Genomic DNA, 12,061 nt, shown 5'->3' with positions numbered 1-12,061 from the left:
GTCCAGAGGAGGTTCACGAGAACGATCCCAGGAATGAAAGGCTTAACATATGAGGAACGTTTGAGGACTCTGGGTCTATACTCAATGGAGTTTAGAAGGATGAGGGGGGATCTGATTGAAACTTACAGAATACTGAAAGGCCTGGATAGAGTGGACGTGGGGAAGATGTTTCCATTAGTAGGAGAGACTAGGACCCGAGGGCACAGCCTCAGAGTAAAGGGAAGACCTTTTAGAACAGAGACGAGGAGAAACTTCTTTAGCCAAAGAGTGGTGAATCTATGGAATTCATTTCCACAGAAGGCTGTGGAGGCCAGGTCATTGAGTGTATTTAAGATGGAGATAGATAGGTTCTTGATTGGTAAGGGGATCAAAGGTTATGGGGAGAAGGCGGGAGAATGGGGTTGAGAAACCTATCAGCCATGATTGAATGGCGAAGCAGACTTGATGGGCCGATTGGCCTAATTTCTGCTCCTTTGTCTTATGGTCTTATGGCCATCCTGAAAATGCTCCCCTTATCCCAACTCTGTGTCTCCTATTAGTTACCCAATCCTCTATCCATGCTAATACACTACCCCCAACACCATGGGCTCTTATCTTATTAAGTAGCCTTATGTGTGGTACCTTATCGAACACCCTTTGAAAATCCAAATATATTACACCCACTGATTCCCCTTTATCTATCCTGCCTGTTACCTCCTCAAAGAATTTTAATAAATTTGTCAGGCATGATTTCCCCTTCATGAAGCCATGCTGACTCTGCTTGATTTGATTATGTATTTCTAAATGCTCTGCTATTATATCCTTTATAATAGACTCTAACATTTTCCCAACGGCAGATGTTAAGCTAACTGGCCAATAGTCACCTGTTTTTTGTCTCCCTCCCTTTTTGAATGAGGGTGTTACATTGGCAGTTTTGAAATCATCTGGGACTTTTCCAGAATCTGAGGATTCTTGGAAGATTACTACCAGTGCATCCACTGTCTCTGTAGCTACTTCCTTTAATATCCTAGGATGCAACCCATCAGGTCCAGGGGACTTATTGGCCTTTTAGCCCCATTAATTTCCCTAGTACTTTTTTTCTAGTATTTATTTTCTACCCTCCTTTTGCCCCTTGATTATTTAGTATTTTTGGAATGCTATTAGTGTCTTCTACCGTGAAGACTGATGCAAAGTAATTTATTCAATTCCTTTGCCATTTCCTGATTCCCCATTATTATTTCCCAGCCTCATTCTCTAAGGGGCCTATGTTCACTTTAGCCTCTCTCTTCCTTTTTATATACTTAAAGAAGCCCTTACTGTCCGTTTTTATATTCCGTGCTAGTTTACCCTCAAAGTTCATTTTCTCCCTCAGCCAGGATAGGAATCAGATAGGAAGCCAGGAACATTTCCAGTGCCTGGGACCAGCATGTGTGCAGGAAGTGTGCCCAGCTGCAGCTCCTGGAAGCTCAGGTTTCAGAGCTGGAATGGCAGCTGGGGACACTGTGGAGCATCCGCGAGTCTGAGAGCATCGTGGCTAGCATGTTTAGAGAGGTGGTCACACCGTGGATGAAGGGACTTGAGGAAGGAAAGGAATAGGTGACCACCAGGCAGTCCAAGAGAAACAGGCAGGTAGTTCAGGAGTCCCCTGGGGTCCCGCTCGCAAATCGGTATTCCATTTTGGAGGCTGATGAGGGAGCTGGTTCCTCCAGGGAGTGCGGACAGAGCCATACTACTGGCACCATAAGCAGCCTGTCTGTACAGGAAGGGAGGAAGGGAGGAAGAGCAATTGTAATAGGGGATTCTATAGTCAGGGGAACAGATAGGCACTTCTGTGGCCATCAACGTGACTCCAGGATGGTATGTTGCCTCCCTGGTGCCAGGGTCCGGGATGTCACTGAACGGCTGCAGGGCATCCTGAAGGGGGAGGGTGATAAGGCAGAGGTCATGGTACATGTTGGTACTAATGACATAGGTAGAAAGAGAGATGAGGTCTTGCATCAAGAATTCAGGGAGTTAGGCAATAGACTAAAAAGCAAAGCCTCTCGGGTTGTAAGCTCTGGATTACTCCCAGTGCCACGTGCTAGCGAGCTCAGAAATAGGAGAATAGCGCAGATGAATACGTTGCTTAAGAGTTGGTGCAGGAGGGAGGGTTTTAGATTCCTGGATCACTGGGACCGTTTCTGGGGAAGGTGGGACCTGAACAAGCGGGACGGTCTACATCTGAACCAGAGCAGGACTAACATCCTTGTGGGCGTGTTTGCTAGTGCTGTTGGGAGCAGTTTAAACTAAGTCGGCAGGGGGAGGGGACACAGAACGTTAGCAGAATAGGGACACATCATAATACAGTAAAACAATCAAGTCAGAGGGACTACAGCTGCAATAAGCTTCAAGGGAGTAAGGCAAGGCTGAATGGCCTCTACTTTAATGCCAGGAGTATTACAGGTAAAACGGATGAGTTAAGGGTGAGGATTGACATGTGGAATTGTGATATAATAGCCATCACTGAGACGTGGTTGAGGGAGGGGCAGGTTTGGCAGCTCAACATTCTGGGATATAGAATCTTCAGGTGAGACAGGGGAGGGGGTAAAAGAGGAGGAGGCGTTGCATCATTAGTTAAGGAGTCAGTTACTGCAGTAAGGAGAGATGATATCTTGGAGGGGGCATCGAATGAAGCTTTGTGGGAAGAGCTTAGGAATAAAAAAGGGCAACCACATTATTAGGTGTTTATTATAGACCCCCAGATAGTCAGCAGGAAATTGAGGAGCAAATATGTGCACAATTTCTGGAGATGTGTAAAAACTATAACAGTAGGGTAATTATATTAGGTGATTTCAACTTTCCCAACATTAATTGGGATAGACATAGTGTTAAGGGCTTGGATGGAGTGGATTTCTTGAAATATGTACAGGAGAACTTTTTGGGTCAATATGTAGAGGGTCCAACAAGGGACGGTGCATTGCTAGACCTAATTCTGGGGAATAAAGCCACACAGGTGGCTGAGGTGGTGGTGGGGGAGCATTTTAGTGATAGCGACCACAACATGGTACAGTTTAAGTTTGTTATGGACAAAGAAATCGACAAGTTGCAAAAAAATGTTTTGGATTAGGGGAGAGTGGATTTTAGTAAAATACGGCAGGATCTGGCCAAGGTAGACTGGGAACAGTTACTTATGGGGAAATCTACAGAGGAACAGTGAGGGGTGTTCAAAAAGGAAATGGGGAGGGTACATTCCCTCTAGGGTGATAGGAAGGAGTAACAAGCCCAGAGAACCATGGATGACCAGAGATATTCAGGTTACGATGAGAAGGAAAAGAGGGGCTTTTAGCAGGTACAAGGGAAGCAAATCAGCAGAGGCATTAGTGGAGTACAGACAGTGCAGGGTGGAACTTAAGAAAGCAATTAGGAGAGCAAAGAGGGGATATGAGAAAGCTCTGGCTGGTAAAAGTAGGGAAAATCCCAAGATATTCTCTAAGTATATCAATGGGAAGAGAATAACCAGGGAAAGAGTAGGGCCCATAAGGGACCAAGGGGGAAATCTATGGGTGGAGCCATAGGACATCGCTAGAGTGTTGAATGAATACTTCACATCCGTCTTCACCCAAGAGAATGAGGATGAAGGTATCGAACTCGGGGAGAGAGACTGTGAGGTTCTTAAGCAAATTGATACAGAGAGTGACAAGGTATTGGAGGTGTTGGCAGGCTTAACAAAGAACTTTTTCCATTACAAAGAACAAAGAAAAGTACAGCACAGGAACAGGCCCTTCGGCCCTCCAAGCCTGCGCCAATCATATCGCCCGTCAATTAAAACATTTTGCACTTCCGGCTTCCGTATCCCTCTATTTCCATCCTATTCATGTATTTGTCAAGCTGCCTCTTAAACACCACTATCGTACCTGCTTCCACCACCTCCTCTGGCAGCGAATTCCAGACACTCACTACCCTCTGCGTAAAAAACTTGCCCCGCACATCTCCTCTATAGTTTTCTCCTCTCACCTTAAATCTATGTCCCCTAGTAATTGACTCTTCCACCCTGGGAAAAAGCTTCTGACTATCTATTCTGTCCATGCCACTCATAATTTTGTAAACTTCTATCAAGTCACCCCTCAATCTCTGTCGCTCTAGTGGACAAGTCTCCAGGTCCGAATGATTTGTATCCCAGACTGCTGAGGGAGGCAAGGGAGGAGATCGCAGAGGCTCAGACCCAAATTTTTAATTCCTCTCTGGCCAAGGGGGAGGTGCCAGAGGACTGGAGAACAGCTAATGTGGTTCCGCTATTTAAGAAGGGTTGTAGAGATAAGCCAGGGAACTACAGGCCAGTGAATCTCACATCAATGGTAGGGAAACTATTGGAGAAAGTTCTATCTCCACTTGGAGAGGCAAAGTTTGATCAGGGATAGTCAGCATGGCTTTGTCAGAGGGAGGTCATGCCTAACAAATTTGATTGAATTTTTTGAGTAAGTGACCAGGTGTGTAGATGAGGGTAGTGCAGTTGATGTAGTTAATATGGATTTCAGCAAAGCCTTTGACAAGGTCCCACATGGGAGACTTATAAAGAAGGCAAATGCACATGGGAAAGAGGGTAATTTGATAAGCTGGATTCAAAACTGGCTTAATTGTAGGAGGCAGAGGGTGATGACAGAAGGATGCTTCAGTGACTGGGAGCCAGTGTCCAGTGGCATACCACAGGGATCTGTGCTCGGTCCCCTATTATTTGTCATTTATATAAATGACATAGATGACTATGTGGGGGGTAGGATTAGTAAGTTTGCGGATGACACAAAGATTAGCTGGGTGGTTAACAATGAGATTGAGTGTCTTGGGCTACAGGAAGATATAGATGGGATGGTCAAATGGGCAGATAAGTGGCAGATGGAATTTTACCCTGAAAAGTGTGAGGTGATACACTTTGGAAGGAGTAATTTGACATGGAAGTATTCAATGAACAGCATGACACTAGGAAGTTCTGACAAACAAGGGGACCTTGGCGTGTGTGTCCATAGATCTCTGAAGGTGGAGGGGCATGTTAGTGGGGTGGTGAAAAAGGCATATGGGACACTTGCCTGTATCAATCGAGGCATAGATTACAAAAGTAGGGAGGTCATGTTGGAGTTGTATAGAACCTTGGTGAGGCCACAGCTGGAGTACTGTGTGCAGTTCTGGTCACCACATTATAGGAAGGATGTGATTGCACTGGAGTGGGTGCAGAGGAGATTCACCAGGTTGTTGCCTGGGATGAAAGATTTAAGTTATGAAAAGAGGTTGGATAGACTTGGGTTGTTTTCATTGGAACAGAGAAGACAGGGTAAAATTGATCGAGGTGTACAAGATTATGAGGGGCATGGACAGGGTGGCTAGGGAGCAGCTGTTCCCCTTGAAGGGTCAGTCAGAAGGGGGCATAAGTTCAAGGTGAGGGCAGGAGGTTTAGGGGGATGTGAAGAGAAACTTTTTCACCCAGAGGGTGGTGACGATCTGGAATGCGCTGCCTGGGAGGGTGGTGGAGGCGGGTTGCCTCACATCCTTTAAAAAGTACCTGGATGAGCACTTGGTATGTCATAACATTCAAGGCTATGAGCCAAGTGCTGGTAAGTGGGTAGGTCAGGTGTTTCTCACGTGTCGGTGCAGACTCGATGGGCCAAAGGGCCTCTTCTGCACTGTGATTCTGTGAAAAGGGTGAAAGGTTATTGAGGGTAGCTGGGAATGTGGAGTTGAGGTTACAATCAGATCTTATTGAATGGTGGAGCAGGCTTGAGGGGCCAAGTGGCCTACTCCTGCTCTGAATTTCTGTGTCCACATTACTTGTCTCATCCCAGTAATTAGCGAATGAATCTTTTATCCTGACTCTGTCTCCTACCTCCAAACCAATTACTGGCATATGTTCAAATGTTACCTCCAATTCTAGGCATCTTGCTAATAATCTGTTGTGTGGAATCTTACCAAATTAATTTGGAAAGTCCGTATAAAGAACATCAATGGACTCTGGCCTCCCTCCCATGCTCATGACCTGCTGAAAAAATTCATCGAGATTAATCCAATCCCTGCTGACTATCTTTAATTAGTGATATAGTGTTCAGCAGACTGTCTCTGATGATCAGTTTTAGTGGGGGATGTGGTGGCCAAGTGGTATTGTTACTGGCCTATTAATCCAGAGACCCAGGGAAATGTTCTGGGGGCATGTGTTTAAATCCCACTATGACAGATGGTGAAACTTGATTTCAATAAAAATCTAGAGTTAAAAGCCTGATAATGACCATGAAATGATTGCTGGTTGTCATAAAAACCCATCTAGTTCACTAATGACCTTTGCACATGTGACTCCAAGCCCACAGCAATATGGTTGATTCTTAGGCCAAGCCCACAGCAATATGGTTGATTCTTAGGGATGGGCAATGAATGCTGACTTAGCCAGTGACACCCACATCCCATGAATGAATAAAAAAAAATCCGTGAATGAAAAAACTTCCCTATGATTTACATTAAATTGATAGATTTGTCATTACCTGGTTTCTCCCTCCCTTCATAAATTATGGAGTAACAATTGCAGTTTTCTAAATCAAGAGCTCAACTCTTCATTTCTAACTCAGATACAGCAAATATGCAATTGATATTTTCCCACCAGCTAAAAAAACCCACCCTGGACCTCTCTGACCTTGCAAACTACTGCCCCATCACCTCACTAGCATCCACCTTTAATGGGATCATATGTTCCTCGACCACTCTCCCTTTAGTATACTTACAAGCTCTCTTAAAATAAAAGAAAGATTTGTATTTATGTAGCACCTTTCAAGACTACCAGATGTTTGAAAGCACTTTACTGTTAATGAAGTGATGTTGAAGTGCAGCCACTGCTATAATGTGCAAACATGGCAGCCAACTTGCACACATATAAGAACAAAAGACTTAGGAGCAGGGGTAGGCCAATTGGGCCTTTGAGCCTTCTCCACCATTCGATAAGATCACAGCTGATCTGGTTGTGGTCTTAACTCCTCTTTCCTGCCTGCCCCCTATAACTCTTGACTCCCTTGACTATCAAATAACTACTTAACTCAGCCTTGATGAAATTCAGTGACCCAGCCTTCACTCTCTGGAGAAGAGAATTCCACAGTTTAACAACTCTTCAAGAGAAAATATTTCTCCTCATGTCGGTTTTAATAGGGAAACCTATTATTCTTAAAATATGTCCCCCTAATTCTAGTCTCTCTCACAAGAGCATCGGCAAATTTAGCTACCATACATTCGGTCCCACAGCATCTAACCTGTCAAGACCCCTCAGGATCTTATATGTTTCAATAAGATCATCTCTCATCCTTTGAAACTCCAGTGGGTTTAGGCCCAACCTGATCAGCCTTTCTTCATAAGATAAGCCCTTCATCTCAGAAATGAGTTGAGTGAACCTTCTTTGAACTGCTTCCAATATCCTTTTTCAAATAAGGAGACCAAACTGTACACGCTATTCTAGATGTGGTCTCACTAAGACCCTGTACAGCTGCAGTAAAACTTCCCTACTTATATATTCCATTCCTCTTGCAATAAACACCAACATTCTATTTGCCTTCCTAATCACTTGCTGTACCTACATATTAACGTTGAGCACCATGCACCAGAACACCCATCTCCCTCTTTACTTCATAGTTCTGTATTCTCTCTCCATTTAAATAAGATACTGTTTTCCTATTTTTCCTACCAAAGTGGACATGTTCACATTTTCCCACATTATACTCCATCTGCCAAATTTCTGTCCATTCATATATCCTATCTATATCCCTTTGTAGACTTTTTTCCTCCTGTTGACAACTTACTTTCCCAGCTGTCTTAGTGTTATCAGCAAAGTTAGCTACCATACATTCGGTCCCTCCATCCAAGTCATTGTGTAGATTGTAAATAGTTGAGGCTCCAGCACTGATCCCTGTGGCACTCCACTACTTACAGCTTACCAACCCAAAAGTTACCTACTAATCCCTACTTTCTGTTTCCTGTTAGATAACCAATCCTCTGCCCATGTTAATATGTTACCCTGGTGCTCTTATCTTGTATATTAACGTTTGATGTGGTACCTTATCAAATGTCTCCTGGAAATCCAAATACACCACATCTACAGGTCTCCCTTTATCCAGCTCATTTGTTACTTCCTGAAAAACTCTAATAAATTAGTTAAATAAAATTTACCTTTCACAATGTCATGTTGACTCTGCCTGATCCTATTATTTTCTAAGTATCCAGCTTTAACCTCCTTAATAATGGATTCTAGCACTTTCCCTACGACAGATGTTAGACTAACTGGCCTGTAGTTTCCTGCTTTCTGTCTTCCTCCTTTACAGAATAAAAGGTGTTACATTTGCTATTTTCCAACTCACTGGGACCTTCCAGAATCTAAGGAATTTTGAAAATTATAACCAATGCCTTTACTATCTCTGCAGCCACTTGATCTGATATGATTATTGTCAACTAGAGGCTCTTTTGCAATGAGGCTATTGATTAATTCTATCTCATTGCTCATGACATCCACTATATCTCCTCTCACATGATCCCTTCCTCCCACTATTTAGCTTAAAGTCCACCCTGCTGAATCGCCAGAACACTAGTTCCAGCAAGATTCAGGTGAAAGCAAGCCAACGACACAGCTCTGACTTGCCCCAATACTGGTTCCAGTGCTCCATGATTTGAAACCCATTTCTCCCATACTAGTCTCTCTAATCATACTTACCCTGGATGACAGGGTTCTTCTTTGAGGAGACATTGAGGAGACTGGACCTGTTTTCTTTAGAGTTAAGAAAAATGAAAAATTCATTAAGTAGATTTTTTTATTCATTCACAGGATGTGGGCACTGCTGGCTGGGCCAGCATTTACTGTCCATTCCTAGTTACCCTTGAGAAGGTGGTGATGAGCTGCCTTCTTGAACCGCTGCAGTCCATGTGGTATAGGTACACCCACAGAGCTGTTAGGAAGGGAGTTCCAGGATTTTGACCCAGAGACAGTGAAGGAACGACGATATATTTCAAAGTCAGGATGCTGAGTGACTTGGAGGGGAACTTCCAGGTCGTGGTGTTCCCATACATCTACTGCCCTTGTCCTCTAGATGGTAGTGGTCGTGGGTTTGGAAGGTGCTGTCAAAGAAGCCTTGGTAAATTCCTGCAGTGCATCTTGTAGATAGTACACACTGCTGCTACTGTGTGTCAGTGATGGAGGGAGTGAATGTTTGTGGATGTGGTGACAACCAGCGGTCTGATTTGTCCTGGATGGTGTCAAGTTTCTTGAGTGTTGTGGGAGCTGCACTCATCCAGGCAAGTGGGGAGTATTCATCACACTCCTGACTTGTGCCTTGTAGATGGTGGACAGGCTTTGGGGAGTCAGGAAGTCAGTTACTCGTTGCAGGATTCCTAGCCTCTGACCCTCTCTTGTCGCCATAGTATTTATGTGGCTTGTCCAGTTCAGTTTCTGGTCAATGGTAACCCCCAGGATGTTGATATTGGGGGATTCAGTGATGGTAATGCAATTGAACATCAAGGGGAGATGGTTAGATTCTCTTTTGTTGGAGATGGTCATTGTCTGGCACTTGTGTGGCACATATATTACTTGCCACTTGTCAGCCCAAGCCTGGATATTCTCCAGTTCTTGCTGTATTGGACATGGACTGCTTCAGTATCTGAGGAGTCATGAATGGTGCTGAACATTGTGCAATCATCAGTGAACATCCCCACTTTTGATCTTATGATGGAAGGCAGGTCATTGATGAAGCAGCTGAAGATGGTTGGGTTGAGGACACTACCCTGAGGAACTCCTGCAGTGATGCCCTGGAACTGAGATGACTGACCTCCAACAACTGCAACCATCTTCCTTTGTGCTCGGTATGACTCCAACCAGCGGAGAGTTTTCCCCCTGATTCCCATTGACACCAGTTTTGCTAGGGATCCTTGATGCCCCACTCGATCAAATGCTGCCTTGATGTCAAAGGCAGTCACTCTCACCTCATCTCAGAAGTTCAGCTCTTTTGTCTATGTTTGAACCAAGGCTGTAATGAGGTCAGGAGCTGAGTGGCCCTGGCGGAACCCAAACTGGGCACCAGTGAGCAGGTTATTGTTAAGCAAGTACCGCCGCTTGATAGCACTGTTGATGACCCCTTCCATTACTTTACTGATGATGGAAAGTAGACTGATAAGGCAGTAATTGGCTGGGTTCGATTTATCCTGCTTTTTGTGTACAGGACATACCTGGGCAATTTTCCACATAGCCAGGGAGATGCCAGTGTTGTAGCTGTAATGGAACAGCTTGGCTAGGGATGCAGCAAGTTCTGGAGCACAAGTCTTCAGTACTATTGCTGGAATATTGTCAGGGCCCACAGTCTTTGCAGTATCCAGTTCTTGCAGCTGTTTCTTGATATCACATGGAGTGAATCGAATTGGCTGAAGACCGGCACCTGTGATGCTGGGGACCTCTGGAGAAGGCCGAGATGGATCATCCACTCGGCACTTCTGACTGAAGATTGTTGCGAATGCTTCAGCCTTATCTTTCGAACTGATGCGCTGGGCTCCTCCATCATTGGGGATGGGGCATTTTGTGGACCCTCCTCCTCCAATGAGTTGTTTAATTGTCCACCACCATTCACAATTGGATGTGGCAGAGCTTAGATCTGATCCATTGGTCGTGGAATTGCTTAGCTCTGTCTATCGCTCGCTGCTTATACTGTTTGGCACGCAAGTAGTCCTGTGTTGACACCTCATTTTTAGGTATGCCTGGTGCTGCTCCTGGCATGTCCTCCTGCAATCTTCATTGAACCAGGGTTGATCCCCTGGCTTGATGGCAATGGTAGAGTGGGGGATATGTCAGGCCATGAGATTGTGTTCTGTAACTGTCGGAGATACAGTTTTCATGCGAAATTTTGGAAATGGTCCTAGTCGGGTTCTTGGTATAATTGCCTCTGAAGCTGAACCTTTGTTATACCAAGTGGAAGTGTAAGGCCGGATTGTTTGAAAACATGTGGATCATCTAAGGAGTAGAGAGGCACTTCAGCAACCAGTTATTCCACCTGTAATTGACATTGAACCTTTAGCCCCTGAGATGCCAGATCGACTTAGAACGGACATACCAGATGCTTCTATTGAATTACCAAATCCTGAACTGCTGTTGTCTAGGGATGCCCCTGTTCATGTTGATCCAGTGGAAGAATCTGAAATCATAGAGCTACGACACTCTAACCGAATTAGAAAACCACCTCAGAGACTTAATCTATAATTGCATGACCTGTGTATATATGTTGCTGATTTTTTAAAAATTCATTCATAAGATGTGGGCATCGCTGGCTAGACCAGCATTTATTGCCCATCCCTAATTGTCCTTGCTCAGAGGGCATATAAGAGTCAACCACATTGCTGTGGGTCTGGAGTCACATGTAAGCCAGACCAGCTAAGGACGACAGATTTCCTTCCCTAAAGGGCATTAGTGAACCAAATGGGTTTTTACAATAATCGACAATGGTTTTATGGTCATCACCAGACTTTTAATTCCAGATTTTTATTGGATTTAAATTCCACCATTTGCCATGGCAGGATTCGTACCCACATCCCCAGAGCATTACCCTGGGTTTCTGGATTATTAGTTTAGCCACGGTACCACTACGCCATTGCAAGGTATTCTTTGTAAATAAGAAATGTAAAAAAACTCAAGGGGGAGGAATGTAGCGATTGTAGGTAAAATCGTTCCTACTGCTTTTAGGGGTCACATGATTGTGCTGAGGAATCAGCCCTTAGCGTGGGTAATCTTCGGGGCAGAGATTTCTAGTCGTGGACCTGGTTCAAGCATGTAGCTTCTACAAAAGCCCTGTAAATAAAGTTATCTGTTTCAAGTTAGAAAGCTGTCCAGTACATCAAGTGTAACACAAATCTCTCTAACTCCTGGGATGGAAAACTCCGGTCCTAGGGTTTGTCACTCTTTAGTGTCATTAGTTTCTTCATTATTGTTTTGGTAATGATCATCTTCCCTCTAGTTAACTCACATTACATACCATTTCGCTAGTATTTGAAAACGTAGGGATTAAGGCAATTATGTGTTTTTTTCTGAGTTATAACTATCAAGATCCCTCAAGAACAT

The sequence above is a fragment of the Cetorhinus maximus genome, chromosome 2 (assembly GCF_964194155.1).
Source record: "Cetorhinus maximus chromosome 2, sCetMax3.hap1.1, whole genome shotgun sequence".
NCBI lineage: Eukaryota > Metazoa > Chordata > Chondrichthyes > Lamniformes > Cetorhinidae > Cetorhinus > Cetorhinus maximus.
This window is presented reverse-complemented; position numbering follows the sequence as displayed.